Source organism: Vicugna pacos, chromosome 32 (assembly GCF_048564905.1).
Source record: "Vicugna pacos chromosome 32, VicPac4, whole genome shotgun sequence".
NCBI lineage: Eukaryota > Metazoa > Chordata > Mammalia > Artiodactyla > Camelidae > Vicugna > Vicugna pacos.
Window position 1 is genome coordinate 23,728,973 of NC_133018.1, and position 14,393 is coordinate 23,743,365.

General features: G+C 51.4%; 1 protein-coding gene across 6 annotated transcripts in view; it reads right to left on the reverse strand.

The window, feature by feature from the left end:
• RIMBP2 (RIMS binding protein 2) overlaps window positions 1–14,393 on the reverse strand; it is a 220,203-nt gene that overhangs the window by 74,137 nt on the left and 131,673 nt on the right. For all 6 annotated transcript variants that reach the window (XM_072953349.1, XM_072953352.1, XM_072953350.1 and 3 more), the window contains exons 3-4: window positions 13,818–13,907; window positions 4,544–4,666 (exon numbers count right to left, since the gene is read on the reverse strand). The gene's annotated coding sequence lies outside the window, so the exon portion shown is untranslated. The remainder of the gene's footprint in view (window positions 1–4,543; window positions 4,667–13,817; window positions 13,908–14,393) is intronic.

Sequence of the window (14,393 nt, forward strand, 5' to 3'; positions counted from 1 at the left end):
AATCACTGAATATAAAGTAAGAAAATTAAAAGGCCTCTGAAAAAAACCGGAACTGTCACCATCTTGCTGTGACGGCGGACTTGCGATTACAGAACCCACGATGAGAGAGGGAGGCAGGCATCGTCTCCGGCTAAACTGAATTATCGGTACAAAGACGAGCGGCATGTCAGTGACATTTGGAAACTAAAAAGCCAACTAACTCACGAACGTGACCAACGGGGTAATTAACAGTTCAGACAGACACTGGATGCGTGCTGGCCCAAGTGCAGAGCCGTGATCACACCATGTCAACATAAAGGAGCATTCTTCATTTACTGAACGGCGTGCCCCTGCTGCGCCCACCACTCTGAGAACTTCGAAGATGGCGGCAGGGTGGAGGCTATACAGGTTAGCTCCTGGCGGTGACCACCGGATGTTCAGACACCAGACACCGCGCTTGCTGCCAGAGTATCACACTGCCTCGTGCGTCATCTGGTAACTGAACAAAGCCACCTCCAGAGGAATCGCAGGGTCCCCAGTGTAAGGACCGAGGGTTCTCCTGCACCAAGGATCCCGTGGTCACAGTGTACCCTGTCTCCAGCACAAGGTGGTTCCCTGACCCCCAGCCTCCATCCCTAAAGACCCTCATCACAACAGCACATGGCTCCATCTCTCAGAGAAAATAGCCCCAAATTCAGTCTTATCTCTTTCACTAACAGCTTCTGTGTTCTGAAGGAAGAGCTACGCAGCAGTCACAATTCAGTAAGAAGCCAACGACACCATGATTCTGTGAGCCAGTCACCGGTCTCCCTCCGACCAGCAGCTCACATCTTTGCTTCTCCCAGATGAAGGACAGGGGCTGGGGGCAGGGCCGTCTGGTCCGGGTCCGGCTGCAGGGATGCTCAGACTGGAATCCTGCACCTCTCAGCTTCCCCTCTGCACGCTCCCCAAGCCTGGACGAGTTCTCTTTGGTTCCCAGCAAATCAGGTTGACTGAAACCAGTTTGGGGGGCTAATTCAGTTCAAATTGATGACACCTGGAGACCAGACACCATACTCCGGGGGTTGTGGGGGAGTCTGGGCGGCTTCTGGAAGTGCAATGTTATCATTGTACCCGTTTACAGAAACAACAGGGTTTTCAAAGTCAGGTCAGCTGTGTCTCAGCCCAGCGTTCACCTCCTTCCTTCTCTACTGCCACAGACAGGCTTTACTGCTCAAGGGGGGGAAAAGAGCTGATTCTGAATAACCCTTTTACTATTACGACCAATACCAGAAGGTGAAAATCACTGTGCTTTTCAATCAGTCCATATTGAGGCAATGCTCCTTAAACCACAATTACCCCACTTGAAGGTGGTCCTTTGAAAGCAGCAAATTCTGTCCAAGAGCCCAGATTCCAGCAACTGCCTCGGTGGAACCCACACCTCCCCGCTCTTTTCCCTCCCGCTCTCAGCCCCCAAGGCTCTCAGCACCGCATGTGGGAAGAGGGCAGATCACAGAGGGTTTTGTGAATTTCTGAGACGTTGGCTTTCCTTCCTTCAACTGTGACAGAATCTCCCTCTTGAAGAGGACAAGCCTCTTCTGATCTCCAGGTCTTTTTCTCTCTCCCTTTTCTCATCGAGCCAAGATGCTCTGAGCCAGAGCTCCGTCAGCTTCCAGCAAGGCCCCTCTTCTGGGCTGGCCTAGGAGTGGGTAGATAAGGGGCAGCGAGCAGAGGACGGAGGCCCTGGGAGGCGAGGGTAGCCCCGGAGGTAAGTGAGCTGGGGGGGGCGCATGGAGGGTCCACAGTGTCGCTGGGATTGGATTTCTGTTTGGTCAGTGCTGCTCTGGCTGCCACGTGATAAACAAGCCACAACAGCGCAGTGGCGGCTGCTGACCAAGGCAGGAAGGGGGTGGCATCTGCCAGAATCCTGCCCCGTAACGCTGTTACCAGTCCCTACAGGGCCCTCACAGCTGCTAACCTCTCCAGCTCTTGCTGCTTGTCCACTGACAGCTGCTCACAGGCTGCCCAGCCAGCCAAGGCCCTGCCACCTGGCACCACCCTTCAGACTGGGGCCTCTGTCCCATGGGGCTAAGACGACAAGCCCACCCAAATCCCACACTCTCCCCTCCTGGACCACAATCTAGCTCTCCAGACCCTCGAGTTCCCTGTCCTAGTGTCCCCAAGCTCACCCCCAGCTCCTGCACAGGCCTCCTCCCCTGCCTGTCCCCTGAGGGCAGACGGCACCCCTGGTCTGGATCCCCAAGATGGGAGGGCTATTTGCAGGGCACCATGGACAGAACCTAGATCCAAACCTGGGGTGTCTCCACGGGTGCAGGGCCCTGGTGATGAGGTTCTAACCCCAGGTCAGACGGAAGGGCGGAGGGCCCCACCATGCCAGTTAGAATGCATGGGCCTTCACCCACTCCAGGCAGGAGGAAAGACTGGCCTGAAGCCCTGTGGGCAGGCAGGAGATGGGTTTGGACAGATGCGAACTTCACTCCCTGGAATTACAAACGGGCCTCCTCTGCCCACAGGCAGGGTCAGTGCTGTTGGTCACTTCCTTAAAATACTCCAGTGGGGAGCAGGCTGAATAACGTCCCCCGAAGATGTCCACCTCCCCATCCCCAGGGTCTGTGAATACGTCACCTTACATGGCAAAGGGACTCTGTTAAGGATGCTGAGATGGGGAGACGGTCCAAGTGGGCCCAGTGTCATCACAGGGTCCTTGTAAGAGGCAGGCAGGGGGTCAGAGAGGAGACAAGACGCCAGTCTGCCGACTCTGCAGGCCGAGGGAGGGGCCAGGAGCAGGCGTGAGAAGGTGAGGAGGCAGGGAAAGGCGTCCCCAACACCTTCCAAAAAGCGCACCGCTTTGCTGACACCCCGGTTTCCACCCCATCCCACCCGCTCTGGATCCGACCTCCTGAACTGTGAGAGGACACCTGTGTTACTGTCCGTTGTGCCCGTTTGTTGCAGCAGCAACAGGAAACTAACACGGAGTTTCTCAACCTGGGCACAAGTGACATTCTGGGCTGCTTACTTCTCTGCCATGGAGGCTGTCCTGTGCGTCACAGGAGGGCTGCCATGGTCCCAGGCCTCTGCCCAACAGCCCCCTCCCTTTCAGACCCATCAGAAATGCCCCCAGGCTGCCAAGTGCCTTCTAGGTGTGTAGGCACCCTGCTGAGAACCACTGCTCCACACGGTCCCCCGTGGTCACTTGACCCCAGCAGACCCTCAGCCAAGCCCCTGGGTACACCCTGGATTCCCAGCCCATCCTCCACTGAATTCACCAAAACCCCACTTTCCCAAGCTACGGGCAGAGGTGAATGAAGCATCGTTTGTGTCTCAGAGAACTCACAGTCAGCGGTCACGGCAGGCGCTCAAAAGAGTAATTATGTGGTGCTGTCTCATTTCTTTAGGAACAAGGCTACGTTCTAAGTTCAGAGCAAATGGTTAAAAGCCGTGTGGTCAGGGTTAGCCTGGGCCCTACCTCCAGAGAGGGCGAGGCGGACACAGGAGCGTGTCTCAGAAGCCACCAGCACTGGGCACAGCTCTGCCACCCCGAGAACCACACGAGAAGCACGTGGCCCTCCTCTAGGGCCTGCTGTGAGAGAACAGGGCATCTTCACTCTTAAACTGAGATGTAAGTCACATGCCATACAATTCACCCTCTTAAAGTGGTCATTTCAGAGGCCCTGGTACAGTTCCATGGTTGTGTAATCGTGGCACTAATTCCAGAACATCTTCATCACCCTGAAGAGAAACCCTGCACCCACTTCCCGCTCCACACCAGTCCCCGCCAGTCCTGAGCCCGCTTCCCTCGGGCCCGGCTCAGCAGTTCGCCCAGGGGAGCCAGAGGTGGAGTGAAGACCACTCCCTCATGCAGGAGGGCCGGCGGGTGCGGCAGAGCCCTGAGCCCCACGCTTGTGAAACACCACTGCTTAAAGTAAACTAGGTATCAGATTACAGGACTGCATGGGATTCCTATTTTATTCTTTCATGTTCTTAAAATCTTTTCTCACGATGAGGATTCAATAAAATTTTAACACTCAAAAAAACCAAAAAGCCAAAGAATTCATTCCGCTTAACTCAGTGACATCAATAGGAAATCAACCCACCCATTAAACACTGAAGGAGATCCTAGCTCATCAGGAATGCATGAGGTGTCCAATTACCTGCCTCCTGACAAAGCCATTTTCTGACTTAGCTGTTCTCTTTATAACCAAGGTCGTTAACCATCTGAAGAACAGCTTAAAATTCACCAAGTCTGAAAAACCAATGGGGACACCTCTGGTCTTCAACTTAAGCCCAATTTCCATTCAGGAGCGCAGCCTCCCATCATCTCTCGCTCAGCTGTGTTTAACATCCCAAGGAATGGAAATGCGTAATTGGTTTTACGGGACGGCTTCCACACACACTCGAATTTCGTTATTTATTGCTTTTTCTTATACCACAGCACGGGTAAAACGGCCCCAGGAGCCCTGAATGCTGACGATCTCGAGAGGTTCCACCACTGTCCGCTTGGAGTCCCGCAGCCCTTCCCTCCCCACGCGGGCCCCGAGGAGGGCGGACGTGGGAGCTCCCCTACCTTCAGGACCTGTTCTAGGTTCTCCAGCTTGGCTTGGAGCTGGCGTTTCTCCTGCACGGCCAAATCGCGTTCTCTGGTCACCACGGAGAGCGTGTGGTTAAGCCGAGCATACTCTGCTTTCACCTACAAGCAGCAAGGACGGAGAGAAGGCGGCGATTTACAACGTTTCCCAGCCAGCATGTCACTTCCGCTTTAGTTTCTTTCGGGACTTCCCCTCCCTCACCCTCAATCAGGGACTTCGCGGTGGGTCTACCCCTGCTGGGGTGAACACGTGACCGAGGGCTGACCAATCAGCATGCAACCTCCCTCCTCACCCCGCCCATCCTCACCAAAGCCGCAGGGATTGGCTCACAACTGGGACTAGGACCCAGGCCTGGCCAATCAGTGTAATCCCATCACCTGGATACAGCGATTGGCTGGGGACCCAGGGACCCAGTCACATCCATGGAAAAGGAGCTATTGGATTTGAGTAGGAATTTGGAAAGAGACCCTCTCACCCTCTGAACTTGTGAAGTTGAGAACAAAGGCTGGAGTAACATTTGCCATCATGAGGGAAGAACTCATAAGAGATCAGAGCCAACAAAATGGGCGTAGAGCCAAGCGATACAGAGGGAGAAGCAGGTCACTGATGACATGACTTGAGCACCTAGATCAAGCTGTGCCTGAAGCTAATGTTTCCCTTTCCAGTTGCTTGGGCCAATAGACTCCCTAAGTTCACTTGGACCCATTTGAATTGTTTTCTGTCCCTCTGAACTGAAAGCCCTAACAGACACAAAATGCTACCCAAATTGTATAGCCATACTAATTCTTTTGTCTAAAAATCTCACCCTGTCTTAAAGTGGATAAAAATGGCAATCAGGTTACACGTGGATTATAATGATGAGTGCTCCAATAACCTCAGAAACCATATCCATCCACAACCCACAGCCCCCAGGACCGTGTCTGGAACTTATCTGGGCGGCACCACTAATTCTCAATCTCTCCCACGGCCTCTCTGAAACAGATAAGGGCACATCGCTGATGAGAGGTTACCTGATTTATTCTCCATTACTTTTCATTGTGCAGCATATTTTAACTCAACCACAGAATTTTAATATCTTTCCCTCCTCCCAAATGTTACAACATGAATTATGTCTTCAATAACAGACTGTCACAAAGTCATGTTTTTTTAGCTACAGAAGTCCTTTCTGTTTCACATAAAATGCTTTATGTACAGAGTGTTCATTTAACCTGACAATTTCTGAGGCACAGAAGGAAAGGGAGGCTCCCACTCGGCATTCCTAAATGGAACAGGGTTACAGGGAAGCTGTTATTAAGAGGTCGCAGAGAGGTCTGATTCACAGAAGTACTTTAATGCCACTGTGCTACTGTGGGATGCCTCAGGCAAAGAACCTGAGAAAAAATTCAAACGCTCCCTGTGAAAATGTCATAACCGATACAAACTAAGCCCTACCCGAACACGAAACTCAGCATCAGCTCTGCCAGAAGCCACCCCCTCTGGTGTTCTGGCTAATCCAGGAAATCAGACTTGGGAATAGTGTTCGAATGTCGCCAAGTCCAGTCTCACACAACAGCCAGTCTAAGCTTTTTGGAATAGAAATCAGATCTTGCCACTCCCTGATGGAAACCTTCCGGGGCTGCCATGGAAATTAGAATAAAATCCAAACTCCTGGGGTGGCCTACAGAGTCCTGTAGCACCTGCCCACCCGCCTCTCTGATCTGAGCTGCTGCTGCGGTGCCACCCACCATGGGCAGCCATCCTCACCTCTTTCTGATCCTTTAACAAGTCAAGCTTATTCCCACCCCAGGGCCTTTGCTCATGCTATGGAAGCCTCCACTGTGGAAGATGCCTACCCACCGTCCACTCCACCCCCAATCTTCGCCAGCCTGGCTTCTCTTCATCAACTGCGCCCCTCTTTCCCAAGGCCCTCGGGGACCAGCCCGCCTGCCTCCACCCCCACCTCTCTGCCCCGCTTCATTCCCACGGGTGTTCACCTGAGATCATTCTATGAACTGTTTATGTTTTTCTTGGGGTTGCTCCTCATTAGGGCTTAAGCACCAACCAGACAGGAGTTTGCTTTTGTGATCCAATTCCCTATCGCCAGAGAGGAGAAGCAGAACGAACAGCCAAAGTCCACCTGAGTCAGGTGTTCCCAAGAAATCAGACTCACACTTTGTAGGGAAACTGACACAGTTTCAGGCTCCCTTTGCAGAACTCATTTATTTACGTACATTCAGTGATTATCCAGTCCCTTATAAGAGCACAGGGCAGTCAGAATCACCCTCCAAGGGGCACCGACCAGGACTTTGGTCAAGAATGGCCAGTCCCCCAACCTGCAGGCAGCTCAAACCCAGATGTGAATCTGGAAACTGACTGGCAGGCACCAGATCCGCTCTCCCATAGGGATGCTGCAGACGGTGGTTAGGACAGATGTTAGAGGGTCGGGCCTGATCATAAATCCTGTTTACCCAATGGAGCTACAATGCTTCACTTCTACTGTGGGAAATACTGCGTTCATTGTAGCAACTTAACAGAAAGCAGTAATGTTGGGGGAGAAAAAAACAAGTTTTATTGGTCTTGAAGTCAGTGCTTTAAAAGGGAGTAGACGAGGATGAGGAAGAACCTGCAGAGGACTTCTGGGCAACAAAAAGGCTCTGAAAGTTACTGGCATTTGCTCTTTAGTAACCCTAAAACACTTTGTCTCATACCAAGACTGGTTTTTCATTTCTTGGACTTAAAATTTTCTATCATGCCCCCTTTATGTTTATCGGAATGATTTAGGTCATGTGTCTGGTTTGCAATAACAGAAACAATGTCTTTTGGTAGGAGAGACGAGGGAGGGGACAAAGGGGTTGATTTAGGTAGGTTGAACAATGACCCCACAAAGATGTCTGCATCCTAATCCTGGAACCTGCAAATGTTACCTTACATGGCAAAAACAAACAAACAAACAACACTGAAGATGTGATTCAGTTAAGGGCCTTAAGCTGGGGAGACTGCCCGGGGCTTTCCAGGTGGGACCACTGTAATCACGAGGGTCCTCAGAAAGCAAGACAAGAGGAATGGGGCCAGAAGAGAGAGATTTTAAAGATGCCATCCTGCTGGCTTCGGAGACGGAGCAAAGGCCCACGAGCCAAGGAACATGGGACCTCCACAAGCTGGAAAAGGTAAGAACATGACTCTCCTAGAGCTTCCAGAAAGGATACAACCCTGCCGATACCCTGAGTTTAGGACTTTAAACCTGAACAGTCTGGTTCCGGCATCTCCACAATTAAGAAAAGAGAAGAAAAAGAAAGTGTTGGGAACATGAGGTTAAAATTGGCCTGAGAAATCTCGAAGACTAATCTCTCACGTGAAAAAAAAAATGTCTTTTTGTGATAACCTCCTCTCTTTCCCAACAAATGAGAACCCTCTGCTGTTGCTGGTCACGTCACCCCACCGGCCCCCTTAACTCTGCCTACACCCGTCGAAATGGTCTCAGTAATGCTCCCCATTGCTTTGGGGGAGTGCCATCTCTTTGCTGCAGGGACCCAGACTGAGACACGTGTGACATCGTTCTCAATGACAGGCAAGCAGGAGTCTCTGGGGGTCGATGACCTCACAAGGCTTTATAAGAAAAGCAGTGGCTGTCCCAGCTGCAGCAAGGATGTGGCACTCAGCAATGTTGCGGGGACCACAGAAGCCACAGCCCCAGCGGGATGGCGCTGCAGGGGGGCAGGAGCCCACGTCCTCGTCCGTCTCCAGAAGCTGCCATGGCCCTGGGCTCCGGCTGTCTAGTCCAGGAGAATAATCGTGCCCCTGGGTGTTTCCATCACAGATCACAGCCTGGGTCCCGCTACGTGCAGCTGAAAGAACCCAGCCAAGTGCACAGAAAAGGGCACCCTCTCTGATTCGGTCCTGCAGACAGGACCGAGGCTTCCAAGTGAAAAACACGCTGTTGCTTCAAATGGGCTGCTGGCAGGGCTGGCCCCCACTTCACTGCCCTGCCTGCCTTTCCAGCCCTGCCGGTGCCCAGAGCCTCCGTGGAGAGGCCCACTGGCTGACAAGCCCCTGGCCCCCGGCTGCCCGGTGTCTGGAGCGCAAAGCTGGTCACTTCCATGAACAGTCCACAGCACCAGACCCACATCCTGTCATAGTGGCACCTGAACTAGAACTTTCTCCTGGGAACCAAGCCAGGGTATTCTACTCAAGGGGAAAGAGGTCTCGGAATAGCAAAAAGGATGGGAAGAGATTGTCACTGAGACATACAAACTCCCCTCCCTGCCAAAATGAAAAGAGAAAGTTCTTAGACATCCAAAGTTAGAAGCCCAGACAATTCCTTCTTCGATGGAAACAAGGTCCTACTGTGGAGCACAGGGAACTATATTCAATCCCTTGTAACTGCCTACAGTGAAAAGGAGTATGAGTGCAAGTGTTACTGAACCGCCATGCTGTACGCCAGAAACTGACGCAGCACTGTAAATCGACTCTACTTCAATAAAAAGTAAGAACTGGAAAAAGATTTTGTTTTTTAACAAAGGAAACGCAGATACTGATACTCAGATGTTGCGGGCTGGGTGGGGGCCCTCGTCTTCCAGCCAAAGGTAGCTGGCCCCACAAATCCCAAATACCCATGTGCGTCACCCAGTAAACGCCCCTCACTTTCTCACTGTAAGATAAAGAAGAGGGGGCGCCGGCCAATGAGCTGCATGCCCAGCGCCTGTAACTCACTCGTAACTGAGCCAGAATTCCAGGGCACCTCAGGTTTCTGGTCAGCAGGTTCTAAGAGGAGTTCATAGGTCGTAGGTTCACAGGTCATGAACTTCATACCACACGCAGTACTGGCTCCAGGACTCGGGGTGCTGCCTGAGACCCTCGCACCGCGCACAGACACCACAGCGCATCCCAGACCCGGGCACCAGATCCGGCCACTCGACTCACTTCTGCACTGAAACACAGTCTCTGGCGGCAGCAACAGTGGCACCAGGTGGCAGAGCAGCTTAAAGCATCTGACAGCAGTCACCTAATGAGAACTAGATTCTGGGCCTGCACTTCCCATCGGCTCCAGGAAGGGCTGCCCAGTTTCCTGGGAGTTTAATAGGCCCCTTTGGACTCGGGCAAGTAAGAAATTGTAAAACGCTGGGTTTGCAGGCTCTGGGGGCACTGAACACATCCTTTCACCGTGTCCTGGATTCCCAGCTCATTTGTTTCCTGCCGCAGGGCTGCCTGCCTGGGGGAATTCAACACAATATTCCAGATCGTTCAGCATCCGATTCTGCACCCAAGAGGCAATCCCTTCAGGGCAAACATGCACAATGCAGTCCCCTGCCTCGATAAGTAAGAGCTCTCCGACCATTCATTTTGCTGACGTAATCAGGGCTCCTAAAAAGCAAAATGCAAATGCAACTTACAGTCAGCGAGGGGAACTGGGACTCCCAGGCACCTTCCCGAGAACTGGGAAGGTTCCCTGCGTTTCTACAGGTTGCGAGGACCTGGCGCTCTGGCTGAATGCTCTCCCCAGCAGCACTAACTCACCCACTCCTTGTGCATCCCTGAGTTACCCTGGGGCACAGACGCTGGCCCCCAAGGGCGGTCTTTGGGGACCTGCTGTTTCCCACGGTGACTCTGGTGCAGACGCCCACCCTGCAAGGCCAGCAAAGGAGCAGGACAGCCGCTCAGGCCCCACCACCCTCCCTGCCTCTTCTCCAAAGGCTCTGCTATTCCCGTCCCTCCTGTGAGTCACTCGGTGCCCTCAAACCCCACGCGCTGCTGAAGGGAAGGCAAGCTCCTTTTCTGGGCCTTAAAGCCTTGTTTAAAAGGCCAAGGTGTGGAGGCAGCAGGGAGGAAGCTTCAAATCTTCTGTTTTTTAATCTGGCAAAACTTTTTATTTTTATTTTTTGTGACTTTTAAATTGAAGTATGGTAGATTACGGTGCTGTGTTAGTTTCTGGTCACAGCACAGTGATTCAGTTACACATGTGTATCTATTCCTCTTCAGAGTCCTTACCATCATGGGTCATTACAAGGTATTGGATATGGTTCCCTGTGCTCTACAGCAGGACCTTGTTGTTTATCTGTTTTATATACAGTAGTGTGTATCTGCGAATCCCAGACTCCTCATTTATCCCCCCTTGCCCCTTGCCCCTCTGGTAACCAGAGTTTGTTTTCTGTGTCTGTGAGTCTGCCTCAGCTTTGTAAATAAGTTCACATGTCTTTTTTTTTTTTTTAGATTCCACACGTAAGTAATATCATATGTTATTTTTCTCTCTTTCTGGCTTACTTCATTTAGTATGACACTCTCCAGGTCCATCCATGTTGCTGCGAATGGTATTATTTCATTTTTTGTGACTGAGTAGTATTCCACTGTATAAATGCATACCACAACTTCTTTATCCAGTCATCTGTCTTTGGACATTTAGATTGCTTCCAAGTCTTGGCTATTGTAAATAGTGTTGCTGTGAACATTGAGGTGCATGTGTCTTTTCAAACTAGAGTTTTCTCCAGATACATGCCCAGGAGTGGGATTTCTGGATCATATAAGTCTATTTGTAGTTTTTTAAGGAAACTGTACGCCGCTCTCCATAGTGGCTGCACCAATTTACATTCCCACCACACTGCACAAGGGCTCCTTTTTCTCCACACCCTCCCCAGCATTTATCATTTGTGCACTTTTTGATGACGGCCATTCTGGCCAAATGGTGATACTTCATTGTAGTTCTTATTTGCATTTCTTGAATAATCAGTGATGTTGAGCATTTTTCATGTGCTATTGGCCATGTGGATGTCAAGCAGTTTCAAATTTTAATTGAAAAATAACATCAGATTTGGTGAGTCTTATGGGAACAGAGCGACCATCAGTGCAGCTAGAGACCCAGGTCCAGGGAGGGACACGGTGGTGCTGCCAGCACTGTGACCACCTCCCCCCTGCCACCGCCCAGCCCTAGTGATGGCACCACTGCCCTCGGCTCCCCTGGCTCTGCCCTCACCATGCTGGGATCACCGCTCCTGGCATCAGAGCCCAGCTTAGGAGCAGACAGACATGCACATGCAGTGATCTGAACAGAAGAAAGCCAGCCCTGGGTCAGCCCTCCCTATGCCCAGCTCCGAGCAGCCCTATGGTCAGCCTGCACCCAATGTCTGAAGCACCTCCATTCTTTTTCACTTTTGTTCCTGTTTAACGAAAAAGACTCCTGGGCTGAGAAAGTCACTATGCCTCATTACAGATTCACACCTCCGTGTAAGTGAGTTTATCAGAGCCTCTCCTGAGACCAGGTTGGGAAAAGAAAGAGGGCAGAGAGGGTGGGACCTGGGGGGAAGGAAAGGGAACTAAAGGGAGACTTGGGGAGGTACTAAAAACACATCTTTTTTTAAAAATGTGGTAAAATACACATAACAATACAATGTACCATCTTAACCATCTTTAAGTGTACAGTTCAGGGGCATTAAATACATTCATATGAACCATCACCACCTTCCCTCTCCAGAAGTTTTTCGATCTTCCTAAACTGAAACTCTGTCCCCACTGAACACTAACTCCCCCTCCCCCCTCCCCTGGCCCCCACCCTCCTACTTTCTGTCTCTGTGAAGCCAACTCCTCTAGGGGCCCGGTATGAATGGAATCAGACAGTGTTTGTCCTTCTGCGTCTGGCTTATCTCACTGAGCATCATGTCCTCAAGATTCATTCATGCTGCAGCAGGTGTCAGAACTTCTTTCCTTTTTAAGGCTGAGTAATATTCCACTGTGTGTGCACGCACACGCATGTGTGTACTGCCTCTTGTTTATCCATCCATCTGTAGCAACTTGGGTTGCTTCTACCTTTTGGCTTCTGTGAATAATGCTGTGAATTTTTTACCTGCTCTATAAAATGGGGGGATGATTCAATCCTGCTTGGAATTCTTTTGGGTGTACTACCATACGTGGATCTGCCGGATCATGTTGTGGTAACCCTATTTTTCAGTATTTAAGAATCTGCCACCCTGTTTTCCACAGAAGCTGCACCATTTTCCATTCCCACCAACCAGCACCAGGGCTCTGATTTCTCCACATTCTCTCCAACTCTTGTTATTTCCTGAAAAGCAGGATCTTTTTTGTAAAAAAAAAAAAAAAGCCCCATAAGAAAGCAGGAAAATCAGTGCAAAATCAAGAAAGCTCTAATTCTTATAGTAAAATTGTCAGGATTCAGTTATTCTTTGAAACAGGCATTGGCAAAGCTGTGAAATTAGCAACTCCAAGCTGCCAATTAATCATTAAGTAATAGTTAATGAGCACCTACTATGCGCCCTGCTATAGGAGCTAGGGACACAATGCTGGATACAGCGGCGAAGACCTCTGCCACCTGGGAGCTGACGTTCTCGCAGGGAGACAGACAGACACAGAAGTGAAGACATGGGACAGACCAAGTTATAAGAGAAACAGGAAGACAAGAGATGGGTGAAGTCACAGAGCCAGACCAGGGTAGGGGGTGAGGGAGGGACATAGAGTGGGGCCAGGATGCTCCGGCTGAGGAGGTGACTCAGGCTGATATGTGAAGGGCAAGGAGCTGGCAGCTGTCTGAAGATGATGGACTTGAGTTCTAAGCAGAGAAAACCCTTGTGCGCTGGGACAAGCGTGGTGGTTTGAGGAACAAAGGAGGTCAGAGTGGACACGGCTCCATGAATCGAAGGTGGAGAGGCAGGCTGAGCAAGACAGCAGCCACGGGGTCGCCTCATTCTTACTTGGGGAGGCGCTGGAAGGTTTACTCAGAGGAGCCCCACCATCTGGTCTGTACCACAGGATCACTCCAGATGCTGCTGGAAATGACTCTAGGATGTCAAGAAGCAGGTAGGCAGGCCAGTGAGGAGGCCGTGTCAGCATCTGGGCGCGAGAAAACGGTGGCCTGCACTGGGGGGACACGGAGGAGATGGGGGGTGTCACAAGCTGCTGCTGAGTGAGAAGCAGGAGTGAGGACAGGAAGAATCAGATCAGCTCCTAGCAGCCAGGCCTGAGAGCTGGGGGATGCCGGTCCCTCGGATGAGAAAAACTAAGACAGACAGTGGTCTGGGGGCGAGGACATGGGAAGGCTTGTTCGCTGTGGAGGGTGTGGCCAGGCAGACTTCTAAGTGGGATACCTCGCAGACAGTGCACAAGACGTCCCCTGAGCGCTCTGTGCAGTGGCCACACGAAGGGACATGAGACATGGCCCAGGGTCCCGCCACCTTTGCACTGGGCGGGGCTCAGCAAGCCGTCCTCTCTCTGCCTTTCCCGGACCCTCACAGCACCCGCCTCCCGGGCCCGCTGGCGGAGGTGGGCAGTTACCTTGTCGTGCTGCCGGGCCCGTGCGGGAAGGCCTGCATAATGGGGCTTCGGGCGGTGCTCTCCCTGGGCAGCCTCCTTCAGTGCATTTTCCTGGAACAAAAGGAAAGGGCACCGTGAGGTGATGCCCCACTTCTGGGGACATGTGGGCCATGGTGGTTAAGGGCTCCGATGGGGAGGTACAGCAGAGCTGGGTGTGACTCTGCAACTCACAAGCCCTGTGGTGTTGGACCCATTTCTTTCTTCTCTCTGAGCCACAAGTTCCCCACTCTGTAAAATGGGGGGGGGGTGATGCTTTATGACGCTGCTACAAGTGTATAATGAAATAATATATAAACATGCAGTGGAGCATCCAGAATATAAATCACATCCAATACCTGGTGTGTGGGCCAGCATTACACGTTTATATCCTAAAGAGGCAACAAAACTGATTTCCAGCTGGAGTTGTTAAGTCCAGCTTTGACCTGCCCCTTTCCTCTAAACACATTGCCATAATAAACCATAGAGCAATTTTGTAAAGGTCTATCTTGCTCAAAAACAACATAAAAGCCTTTGCAGACTGTGGCTGTCTGGAACACA